At 35.7% G+C, this 12896-nt stretch overlaps 1 pseudogene; it reads left to right on the top strand.

The window, feature by feature from the left end:
• The first annotated feature begins 2528 nt into the window (after positions 1-2528).
• On the top strand, positions 2529-8184 carry LOC126714723 (protein IQ-DOMAIN 31-like; annotated as a pseudogene).
• The last annotated feature ends 4712 nt before the right edge of the window (positions 8185-12896 follow it).

Below are 12896 nucleotides of genomic sequence, written 5' to 3'. Positions count from 1 at the left end.
AGGTCAACGCAAAAAGTCAAAGTCAACTGGTCCAGAGTCAAAGTCAACAGTCAAAGTGCTCACGGGTCAGATCCGGGTGGTCCGGGTCGGGTCGGTCCGGTCAACGGTCAGCTAGGTGACGTGGTGCTGACGAGACGACACTGCTGACGTGGCTGATGACGTGTCGCTGACGTGGACTAGGGCTGACGTGGACGTGCTTGCGTGGTTGCTGACGTGGAGTGATGACGTCATCCGATGACGTCAGATGACATCAGCAATAGTTTTCCGGCGCGTGGAATGCACGTGATAGCGTCACCGGCGCGTGGAGGAGAAGCCAGAAATCCTGGAAGCGCGTGAGAGCGCGTGTTATCTCAGATGAGGGCCGCAATCGCAGGTTTCGTAGATCGGCGGACGAGGAGGCCGACAGGGCGGCGCGTGCGCCCAGAAGACGATCTAGAAGTAAGGATTCTATGGCGGCGCGTGGGAGATTTTCCAGAGGCTACGGAGGCGCGTGGAGGCGCGTGGCAAGGCTTCGGGTGACCGGATTTCTGGGTTTTGGTCGCAGGAGATCTTGGAGCACGTCTGTGGTGTTGGTTTCATCAAGCGAAGCTTGAAGTTGCATAGATCTGAGATTGATGTCACGGGTTTGCTTGAATTTGTTTGATGCCAAGAACAGAGTTTGGCTCTGATACCATGTTAAGAATATAAAGTGTGAGAAAGACTGAATAGTCTGTATATTAATGTGTGTGAAATAATATACAATAGAGAGCCTTATATAGGCTAGGTATGTGTGCAGTACAAGTAAAAGGAGTAAACTACAAGTACAGTATACTGGGCTAAGCCCAATAGGCTAAACTAGTCTAAGCTATACACTAACATTTGCCATAAACCCTTCATGCTTAGTCTCTGCAATAACACCAGCGCGCACATCATCTGTGTCTAGAGAAACCCCTTGAATCTTCTTCCATATGTAGTCTGAACGAGCATTTGAACCGTCTATTGCATATCTAGCTCGGTCTGCTATGGTGTCCTTAGGTTGTAGTATGGAGAGTAAACCGAATTATGGTGAATGAGTTTGGTGACCAACCGCTTGGGTTTTGTGATGGTGGGACTAGTGGTGGCTAAGGATGTAGTACTAGTAGTGAAGCACAGCAAAGTGAAGCAAGAAAGAAGAAAGAGATTAAAAAGAACAGCCATGGCTACAACGCGCGATATTGCTCTGCTCTCAACTATGTATTATGAATATGTTTTCTCCTTTGTGGCTACTAGGGTTTCTTGTATAGTGTTCTTATATTATATAGAGACACAAATATTCTAGATTCATCCACGTACTCCCAAAACTTTTAGGATTACTTAATTTTCTTCCCACGGAAAATTAAAAAAAGAAACGTGGAAAAGACTCAAGGTTTCCTTCTGGTATATTGATCAGTGCGGTTCTTACAAGAGCATGTCCTTCTAGTTAAAAATGTGTGTAATATTCTTTAAAATTCTCAAAAGTGTGTTCAAAACACACTTACCAAACACGGTTCCCACCCAAAAAAAAGAAAAGAAACAAAACCACTTTAAAAGAGAGAGTGAGTGAGTGAGAGAGAGAGAGAGGTTGAAGTTGAAGGGCTCCAATCCATTATACCAGTTCTATCAAGTAATTCTTCCTGAAATTTTGTTTCTTTGTTTTTGTTTGTTTTAAAGCTCAAATCTTTATGCTGTGTCAACAAAAAAAAAAAGGTCAAATTTTTAATACATACAAACTTAATTTGATTTCCTTGTACAAACATTTCTTGAACTATTTCATACGCCTAGCTATCACCATTCTCTGTTTCTCAGGTATGTCTCAGATCTGAGCAACATTGCTCAAACCCACTTTCATTTCTCTCTCTCTCTCTCTCCACTCTAAATGTTGGTTTTTTTTTTTGGTTGTTATTTTGTTTGGTATATTATATATATATATATATATATATATATTTTAACTGAGTGTTCATGTATGTGGGTATGTTTTACTTTGTGCAGATCTTCTACTGTTTCAGTGTTTGTGTGTTTATTCTATTTACATTAGTTTCATTTGAGAGCTTGGTTTTTGGGATGTTTGTGGATTTTCGCATTGTCTCTGTATTGGTTTGTGGGCAGTGTGTTTCCTTGAGCTTATTGTAATGGGTCTGTGGTGTTTATGAGGCTGTGTCTGATTTAGCATATTGGGTTTTGTGCAAAATGGTGAATTGGGGTGCATCGAGAATGAATGAAGGAACCAAGTTTTTTGCATTTATGCTTTATTGTAATTTGTCTTCAAGTGTTTTAGTTTACTGGAATGTTTACTTTTTTGGGTGGAAATACAAGTAAAATTGTGGTTGCATCTTTGTTTTGAAATTTGAATTTATATGCTGGGCGTTCCGATTGTGAGCTAGAGGAATTTCTGTGTTTGTCTTGTGGTCAAGAGTATATGATAGCTGCATGCTCACTACTTAATTCATGATGATATGATATGGACAACAACCAATTGAATGAATTCTTTTGGGGGTATTTGGAGAGTGGGAGGGGGAGGGATGGGAAGGGTTTCAGTAGCTATGTATAGAAATCTTGGTAATTTTTGCTTGGCATTACAGAGAGAATCTTTTAGTTTGGATGGTCTAAGTGCTCTTAGGGCGCAACAGAGAAATTGCTGTTTATTTCTGTTTGAATGATATTCTGTATAAAATGGACGTAGACTGAGGTTACGTGGGCTCAAAAAATTGGTTCAGATTGAGATTGAGAATCCTGACTTAATCTTTGGTGTTCTTTTTTTTTTTTTTTTGGATCAGCATAAAACTTATATCATGTTATTTTTTAGCTTGTATATTGTCTTTTGAGCTTTAACTTGTTAAACCATGCAGGGCTAGGAAAATAGGTCCAATTTATTTGGTATAAGCCTTCTTGCAATGGGAAAGTCTCCAGGAAAGTGGTATAGACCATACTTTTTGGGAAGAAACCATCCAAATCTAGCTTTCTAAAGGTACTTAGTTACTGCCTTTCAGTTTTCCATTACTGCTCACGGTTATGATTTGGCTCTTTCTCTTTCTACATCTATGCATGTGTACATGTTTTGATATATGATGTTGGTTTACTGGAATGAAGGGCGCATGTGGAACACCATAATTATTTGAATGACCGATTATTACATATTGTTTCTACTTGTACTATTCTCTTTTCTTGAGATATTGATATCATCTTCTCATGTCAGAATACCATACTATCTAAATATCTCATGCCTATAATGATTTATGCTCCACTAAGTTATATAAAAGGCATAATTATTGAATGTGGCTTATAGCCCATCTGGAGGTTCAATTGGCTGATTATCAATGTTTTGCAACTATAGCCTGTCCCTGATTGTTGGATCAAAGTGTAGAAGTTTATGTGAGGTTAGCATTATGTCTAGGTATTATGTGTCATATATCTAATTCGTGTTATACTTGAAATTTCACTACATAATATGTTTTCACGTATCTTTTGTCAATTGATAATTAGAAGATATAGTTTTACCATTTTGCCTGTTGCCTGTTGCTTGTTACTTGCTTACTGCTTATATATAGTGGAAATTATGCACATGCTTTCAATTTGGTTTTTGATATACTCTGAGCAATGTTTGACTTGGGCCTGCACTGATTTGTGAATCTCATCTCATGTGAAGAAATCTACAACCGATAAAGAGGCAACCATTGCCTGTAAGGCAGTGTCTGGTGATTTGTCAGTGAATCCTTCTGTAGTTTCAGATGTGGCACTCCATACCTTGAACAGAATTGAAGAAAAATCAGAAATTGGAGTAACTGCCAACCTACCACATGATGCAGTTGTCTCAATGCCTGCAAAGCAAGGTGCACATACAGAAGGAACCATGGGTTTGGATTCAGCTGACAGTGCTGAGATTACTAGGCAAAAACAAGCTGCTACAAAGGCACAGGCAGCTTTTAAAGGCTATTTGGTAACTTTTCTTGCATGAAATAAAAAGATGTCATAATGGTTAATTGCATGAATCAGAAATTTGAAGCTAATTCTGCGATCCTTTCTAGCATGTCTTTCTGGTTCTCTAATGCGTTGTATGCCACATCTTCTCGATAAATGCATACCCTCATGACAATATGTTGGGGTTTTGACTACAGTCTCTTATAGTACTGTCTTATAATTGAAAGCATTTGTGGCTTTAAAGAACTCATGAAAGCCATTATGAGGTAATATTTTGGTGAAACCATCTAAAAATTGATGCTATGGAGTACCAGTTCATATTGCGAATGATTGTTTAAGCAATTAGCATTATTAATGATAATCATAAAATGAAAATTGAGATAGAAATACATACATGTAAAAATTTTATGGTTCATTGTTTAAGAGAAAAAAAAAGCACTATATGCATGTGTGCACATTGATTTTTAATTTTCTAGTTAATCTTTTAGGGTTTTGGCTTGGGGGGTGGGGAAGTATAGATATTGTAGAGGTGTCTATATTTCTATTGTATGAGGGTCTTATTTCAGTTATTGACAGGTATTCAGGTTGGATTACAAATTTTCTGCTTAATGTAAAGAAAAAGTATGTGTATGGATTCCAAAACACTATATTTTGTGGGTTTATATATATATATATATATATATATAATTAATTAGTTATGTGATTTGCTGTTAGGATATTTTGTACTTAAATAATTTTTGAATGAAACCTAAGTTTTCATTGGCTATCTGCGAAACAAAGATCCATACGTTTTTCTTTCATTAAGTTAAATGTACAAGGTTATCTCAATGTAATATGGATCTAATTTAAATATAATATCTGTGAAGGCTTGCCGGGTATTTCATGCTCTTAAGGGCATCATAAGGCTGCAAGCACTTATTCGCAGACACTTGGTTAGGAGACAGGCCATTGCTACTTTGTGCTGCATGCAGGGAATTGTTAAGTTACAGGCATGCATTCATGGTCGAAAAGTCAGACTTTCTGTTTGTGGGCTTGAAGTGCAGAAAGGATGCAGTGTGGTAAGTTTTCAAGTAACACCTAAATTGGTTTTAATTAATCTGTAACTGGTCTTTCTGAATATCTATATGATGTGGTTAAAGAATCTCGTAATTTTTCTATTATACCAATATTGGGAGTTCTTTATGCACTGTGTTTATACAACTTAGTTCAACTTAATTAAGCCTTAATCCCAGGTAAGTGGGGTTGGCTATATGGATCATTTTTTGCCGTTTAGCCCTATCTAAAATGTTGTGAGTTATGTTCATCATATAGAAAAAATTCTAAAATTACATTTCTTGGTGCCTCTGGTATATTTATGGAGTACCCCATTGCACTAAATCCATATCCTGTTCATCTTTGAGGTATTCCCACTTCTTAAGTAATTGCAGGAGTGTAAACCAGCTCTGCTCAAAATTTTAAACAATATTAATCGGGTTTGGCTGCCAAAAGGTTGTCATCACTTGTTAACCATTTGCTATTGTATCTTATATCACAGCATCAACCATTTGCTATTCTCATTGCCCTTAACAGCAATTTCAAAATTGAACCACAAGGATTTCTAGCTGGTTTGGTCTAATTGCAGATGAGTGAAATGACCTTGCTCACTTTTGTATTGTTGTCCTGATTTATATACCTGCCCCAAAAAGTCCTTGATTGATGCTACTTTGAATTTTCAGATTTGAATGAATTTCATGTGTCACTCATCTATTCATCATCCAAATTTAATACATGCTTCCTTATAGACTTTATATTCCTTGACTGCCAGCATTTATCTCAAGAATGTGATGTCATAATGCTTTTCAGTTCCTTTTGCTTTTTGTTCTTTTTTCCTTTTCACTGTTGATCTATTGATTTTCTTGGATAAGCTCATTTCTTGTTGAGCTTATTGCATTTTCTAGGCAGCTCTAAACCTGGTAATATCTTGTGCATCTTATTCTGTCTTCGTAATATCTCTTTCCCTTTACCAGGTTGTTACACAGGTTGGACCAGTTGGGTTACATACAACCACTAGGCCAGAAAAGCTGTCAACAAATTCTTTAGTTTGTAAGGTATATAAGCATCTGGTTTTTTTAAACTTTCATGGTTTGTACAATTAGTATATCATTTGCAATCGAGAAAAAAATATGTTCTGAATTTTAGAATCATCTTCTGTACAGGATTAATCCACTGTCTATTCAGCCTTTTCACTACAATTATGTATGCAAAAGGTAGTATAGACTATTGTATGGATGCACTAATTGGGGAAACTAAGTGGCCATAGCATTATTGTCATTAATCTTCTCAATATAGAGTGACCCATGCAACACTGGTTTGCTTACCAGATAAGGCTCAAGCTGCAGAACTTGAGTGGCCTCTATAATCTACATTTTAAATGATTCATATAAGAAAAAGAAAAGCATATGAAATTGAAGCAAAGTGACAAAGCAAGTAAGATTTTAGGATATTATATATTTAGTCTTTTATTTTTATCACAGCATGTAATATAGGAGTTGGTGGCATTCAATGTTGCTCGTTATATAGCTTCTTGCTTCATTGCCAACTGCTATGCCCTTGAGCCTCCACTATGACCCAGTTGAACCAAATTCAGCTTGGGATTGGCTAGAATGCTGGTCATCATCCAATTTTGGGGACCAGTTTCACAGCCAAAATGTGTTCCCGACACTAAATCTCATAGACAGCAAGATGGCATTCAAACAGGGGAAACTCAACCAAGCAGGGCAAAACGAGGTGTGCGCAAGGTCCCAACTGTAAATGTTGAAAATAATTCACTGCATCCCACATCTGAGTGTGAAAAGCCCAGACGCTACCTCAGGAAAGCCATGATCAACAGACTCCAGATGAAATTGTGAGGGTAAAACGAAATTTGAGGAAAGTTGCCGTATCCAAATCAGTGGCTCCTGATTGGTCAGAAGCTATGACTGAGAAGCCAAAGTTAAATATGCGAAAGGTGTCAAGCTCCACAGTATCTGATGCTCCTCAGAAAGGTAGCAATAATTCCTCTGAAAAGGTAAATGACCCAATAGTGGTAGTTTCCAATGACTCTAAACTGTCTGAGGTAGAAATACCTCCAAAACCATTGGCATTGGAGGAGACAGTTGATATGATGCATGATGATCACCCTGCTGGTGAGCGAATTCCTCTGGAAACTGTTGAAAAAGTTGATAACATTCCAGTGGTGAATGAGGAGCTAAATACAAAGGAGGATTACACTAGCAAGGGGAACCAGAAATGCTGGAGAAGATCTTTCCCAGCAAAGCAGGAATACCCAGAGAATGTTTCACAGAATACTCCAACCCTGCCAAAGTATATGCAAGCAACTGAATCTGCCAAGGCAAAACTTAGAGCACAAGGATCCTCGGGGTTTGGTCAAGATGAAATGGAAAATGGTTTCATCAGGCGGCATTCTTTGCCAGCTTCCACTAATGGTAAATTGAGTTCAATGTCACCATGGGTGCAAAGGCTAGCTCCATCAAATGGCAAAGGAGGGGGCAAAAGTTACAGATCACCATCTTCCTCTAAAGATGGTGAGGGTAAGAACCTTGAACAGATATGTAGTTTTTTTGTACTTTTGTTATCAGCTGGTTGTAATGCACTTGGTTTTTTAAAATACATTTTTCTTCTACACCTGTTGCATCCATCTGATATTAAGCATGTTGCTTATATGTCATCAACTTGTTTCTAGCATTGTTCCAAGGGCTGAGAGATATTGTGTTATCTTTTCTCTTGAACTTCCAAATATTCCTTAAGTTGGTCATGGAAGATGTAAGCTTAGCCAACACAATAGCTTTCTATCAAATGCATAAAAAATGATTTCCATTCTTATGTGTACCTTCTTCTTCTTGCATGTTGGCATAAAAGTCAGACCATTTTTTCTATTTCTGGGTCACTCTATTCATAGTTTATATATATATTAGTTTCCAAAAAATCTTCAGTTGCGTACTGTTGATGCTGTTTCTGTAATTTTGTTATGATTTTAACCATTTGGTGTATTTGAATTTCAGATAAGGTGGCCCGGCCAGGGTGGAGAAGGTGAGTTTGGTGCTATGTGCTTTGAGAATTGAGATATTAGAAAGGTATGTGGAAAAACAGGGGTGTGGTGTACCTGGAGTCTTAACCATATTTCTTTGTGTTTTGCGTGTTTAATTCAATGTATAGTCATGGACTTGCACTTCAGCAGAATTATTGGTTGAAATTAGCATCAATGTATGCTTTATACTTTATTTCTCTGCTCCACCATAGAATTCTCAGATGTAAGGAATCTTAACTATGCTTTTAATCCAGAATATATAAAATTTAATATTTAGCTTGGTTACTTTATTGATTTATCTTTTGTTGGTTATTTGATTGACAAAAGTGCAGTACCTCTTGATATGCTGCATTGGATATCAAGGAATGGATGCCAGGAAATATCCTTAGTCTAAATGTTTCTCCCCGAACTCCATTTTTACTGCATGCCTTGTAAAATTCTCTCTTTATTCACCGTTATATATTTTAAAGGCCAAAAAGCAAAAACACCCCTGGGAGTTTGGGTCAATTGCAAAAACACTTCTTGAAGTTTCAATTATTCCTTATAACTCTTTGAGGTTTCCATATCCCCCAAATTGACCTTGGACTAACTCCCATTAGCTCTTATGTTTGGAAAAATAGCGTGATAATCGCTTGTCCACATTAAGAAGACTTACCAATTGATTCACATCTATAAGGTCATATGATTTTTCCATCTATAAGGTTTAACAAAAATTAATCACAGAGGTCAATTTGATTGACATGGAAACCCCATATTGTTTTTGCAACTAATCCAAACCCGAGGGGTGTTTTTGCATTTAGGCCTATTTTAAACCACAAAGTTTCTCAATATAGTAAATTTGTTACCATGAAGCTTGACAAGCAAAATGTGCTCAAATTAAAATCTATAAAAATATGAGGTTGGTGCTGAGCCAATCTGATGCGTAAAGTCAGGTCCTTTCTCTGACCTAGCCTGATTTCACCCTTGTCTGAGTATTTCAAAATTGATCTAGGACATCCTAGGAAAGGTCAGGATTATGAGAAAGTTAATGGAGAAAGCTGATAATAAAAACTGGGAGGTTTGGGCCACTGTCCATCATAAGTCTAAGAAAACATTAAGAAATTTATATTTTTTTGAACTTTGTTATTATCCATAGACATCAATGGTGCAACAGATATTAATTCATAAATGCAATTTCTCCCCATGGTTGTGGGGAAGAAAGCAGCATTTGTTACAAAAGAGTGAGGTTCCAGAGTATGGTTTTGATTAACATATCAAAAAGTTACCTTGTAGCCATTTACAAGATAAATGCATCCATTGCTTACAAATACTCCACAATAAATGGTGGCACCCATGTCATTTGACCACGTAATTTTCCCCAGTATAATGTAGGACAGAATGTGGGGATTTTATGTTTTACTATCTCAGGATGCAGAACAAATTTCAAAACCATATCAAGTTTTTTTAAGTATTCGAAATATCGTTTTATTTGGAGCAGAAGATTTCAAATTTCAGACAAAAATTCAAGATCGAGTTTCATTCATGGGGTTTGATGTGGCTTTCTATTTGAAGTAGAAGATTTCAATTTTCAAACAAAAATTTGAGATCAAGTTTCATTCGTGGGGTTTGATGTGAAACATAACGTAGGCATCGATTTTTGTCACTTATTAATTTTTGATATTTTATGTAATTTTAGGATTAAGTGATTTATGATTTTATTTCCTTGATTTTAGGTGTTTTAAAGGGGTTTCTAGACAAATTAGACTGAGTTTGGATAGTGTTTTAGGTCGGCGTCCAACGTCTGCATTTCATTTTTGTGGGTCCTATGCACTATTCACGAGATTTGTAAGTACGGATTTCAACAAATTTTTCTTTAAAACTGAGTTTCATAGCACCATTCATATATTTAAAAATTATTTTGCTACAGTGTTTTCAGTTTTCAGCAAAAAACAGTATCTAAACAGACCCTTAGTCTTATTATGATACTGTATCCATTAGAATTTGTTTATGATTTTTTTAATTAGAAAATAAGATTTCTTGGAGCCTTTAAATAGGTTGATAATCTTTAAAATGAAAATGGATAGTCTGCTTTCAATAAAATTAACTTTTCTTCAGTATGTCATATTAGTGAAAATTAGTTTTGATATACCTTAAGATCCAGAGCACTCTACAAGAGATGCAATGCATACATCTTACATATTTGTTCAAGGTGTTACTGTGCTGATATGCACTTGTGTAACTCAAGAAGCTTTCTGGCAAGTGATGTTTTCCTAAGGTAGGCATCTAACTAATAAATTGATGTGGCCTAGAATAGAGTGCAGGAAAAAAAAATGAACAATTCATTTTGCCTTTCACTTGTGTTCATGAAAATGAACTATTCTTTGACTAAGTTAAGGTGTTGATGAAGATTAGGTTACTTGTTAAGAAAGTCAAACAGCAGATCATGTTGTAGCCACATGCAAATCAGTTAGAATATGCATAAAATTCTTTTCTTTAACAGTATATGCATAGCTGAATTGCTTCAAAACTGCTTACAAGACCTGGTTTAAGCATAAACCTTAACTTGAGCTGTCTAGGGCACATTCCAGGCTCCAAAATCTCCTCATATACTAATGAGAAATTTATGTTGAACTGATCAGATTGGAGAATGAACACTTAAACAATGTTGGGAAGTATCGGGCATTCAAGTCAGTACAACTACCTTTTAACTATGATAACGATGAAGACAAGGACATATAGACATGTACAGAACAGAAGAAAGATGATCTGAATGCAAAACTAGCAGAGAATTTTTTTTGTTATGGTTCCTCATTGATGTGCTTGACTGCCTGGTCTTTACAAAAATCGTGATCAACGAGGAACCACAACTGAGACCAAAAAAAAAAAAAGTCGTCTTTTGAAATTATATATTTTTATTTCCAATTATAAATAAAAAATCAAATCCTATTTTGAACTTCCCTCTTATTTCCTTTTTCAACTTAAAACCTGACCTAATTTCCTTAGTTAAAATTTCAAGACCCTATCATCTTTTATATTTTCCATATTTTATTTTCAATTCAAATTTGAAATAAACCTTAAAAAGAAATCTCTGGACATTAATGATCACCCAATTTATTTGAGAAAAGATTTAATCACTTATAAAAAAAACTTTCCCAATAGAAACGCCAACTTAAATTTGAATTTAAAAGCTTAATTCTAATGGAAACTTCACACACATATATAAGTGTTTGTGGGGTGTGGGGGATAAGGCTCGGAGTTCAAGTCTCCAGAAAGGAACTTCACACACATATACACTTAGATCAGGCTAGAGTAGAATTTCTATATTGTATTAAAAAAAAAAAAAAAAAAAACTTAATTCTAATGGAAAGATTTTATCTATAGTCACCTCATTAAAACCTATGCAATTACCAAATTGAATTTTAAGAATTCAACATTGACTAACCCAATTATATTTGAAAATACAATATGAACAGAACTAAGACCTGACCCAAACTGAATGTTCGGGTTTCAAGTCAACTATGCATGTATGCTATTAGCCCATGGCCCATGACTCGACCTAGAAGCCCGACGACCCATCGGGCTAATGGGCGGCCCGGCCCGTTGTTATTGAAGCCCATGGGCAGCCCACTAGCCCAATGGGTTAGGCCGTGGGCTAGCCTAGGAGCCCAACTCGTGACCCAGCCCAACAACTTAGAATTCATAACAAAAATATATAGAAAGTGTATAAAGGATTGATCTTAAGATAGTATAGAGAATCTTGAGACATTATAGAAGAATTTTTTAAGAGAACTTCCCTAACCACTAAGATATTTAAAATGATTATGCTAAACTTAGTTTACCAAATATATATTTTTCTAATAGTCTAGCAACTTTGAATTAACCATTTGACATTTTTTTTTAATTAATGATAAAAAAAAAAAAAAAAAAAAACCATTTAAAGCCTTAATAAAAAAATAAAAAAATAAAAAAAATAAAAAAGGTTTCCATCAACAAAACAAAAAATTAAATAGATTTGACTGTAAAAAAAAAAAAAAAAAAAAATTGTAATTAAGTATTAAATTAATTGATTCTTTCATTTTCAAAAAATAGATTGATTATTCCCTTATAAAAAATTGATTCTTTCCTTATAAAAATAATAAAATAATATGCTAATACAAGCTCATGGGTAGCCCATTAGGCCCAACCCAGTAGTCCAATCCGTTAAAAAAAATGGGCATTGTCCCATGAGCAGGGTCATAAGCTGGGGTTTTCTCTTTCAGCCCAGCCCAAGCTACCCATTAACCAGTTAATAGCACAATCCATTAACTAGTTAATAGCCCATTGTGCTCATAGGCCAAGTAAAAATAGGCCAGACCAGTTTGACCCAGCCCATTAACAACCCTTAACGCTACGGCTAGCACTAATATTCTAGCTTCTTTCTTTTTCTTTTTTTTTTTCTTTTTCTTTTTTCACTCTCTTACATGCACACTCAAGACTCTCTTTGTCTCTCTCAAATCTTTTTTTTTTCTTTTGCACTTTCTCAGTTTCTCTCACACACAAGCACAAACTCTCTCTTCAAGTTAGTTCGCATTTTGCATCTCCCCAATTCTTCTAATCGAAGTATTGACTCTCTTACTCAGACTCTTTCAAGGTGAGTTGTTTTCCATCTTTGCAATTCTTTAGGGTTTAATTTTATATATTGATTTATTGATTTATTAATTTAGGGTTAGTTTCATATATTGATATTAATTTAGGGTTTAATTTAGGATCTACTTTCATATATCAACTCTGTCTAATCGAAGTATTGACTCTCTCATTCAAACTCTTTTAAGGTTAGTTGTTTTCCATCTTTGCAACTCTTTAGGGTTTAATTTCATATCACTACACCAAAATAAGTCTATTACATAAAGTGTTAATACAACAAAATTAGTATAGTGGTATTAGACATAATTTCACTTCT

The sequence above is a fragment of the Quercus robur genome, chromosome 2, assembly GCF_932294415.1.
Source record: "Quercus robur chromosome 2, dhQueRobu3.1, whole genome shotgun sequence".
Classification (NCBI taxonomy): Eukaryota; Viridiplantae; Streptophyta; class Magnoliopsida; order Fagales; family Fagaceae; genus Quercus; species Quercus robur.
The sequence above is the reverse complement of the archived record's forward strand: the minus strand, read 5'-3'. Positions and strand labels throughout refer to the sequence as shown.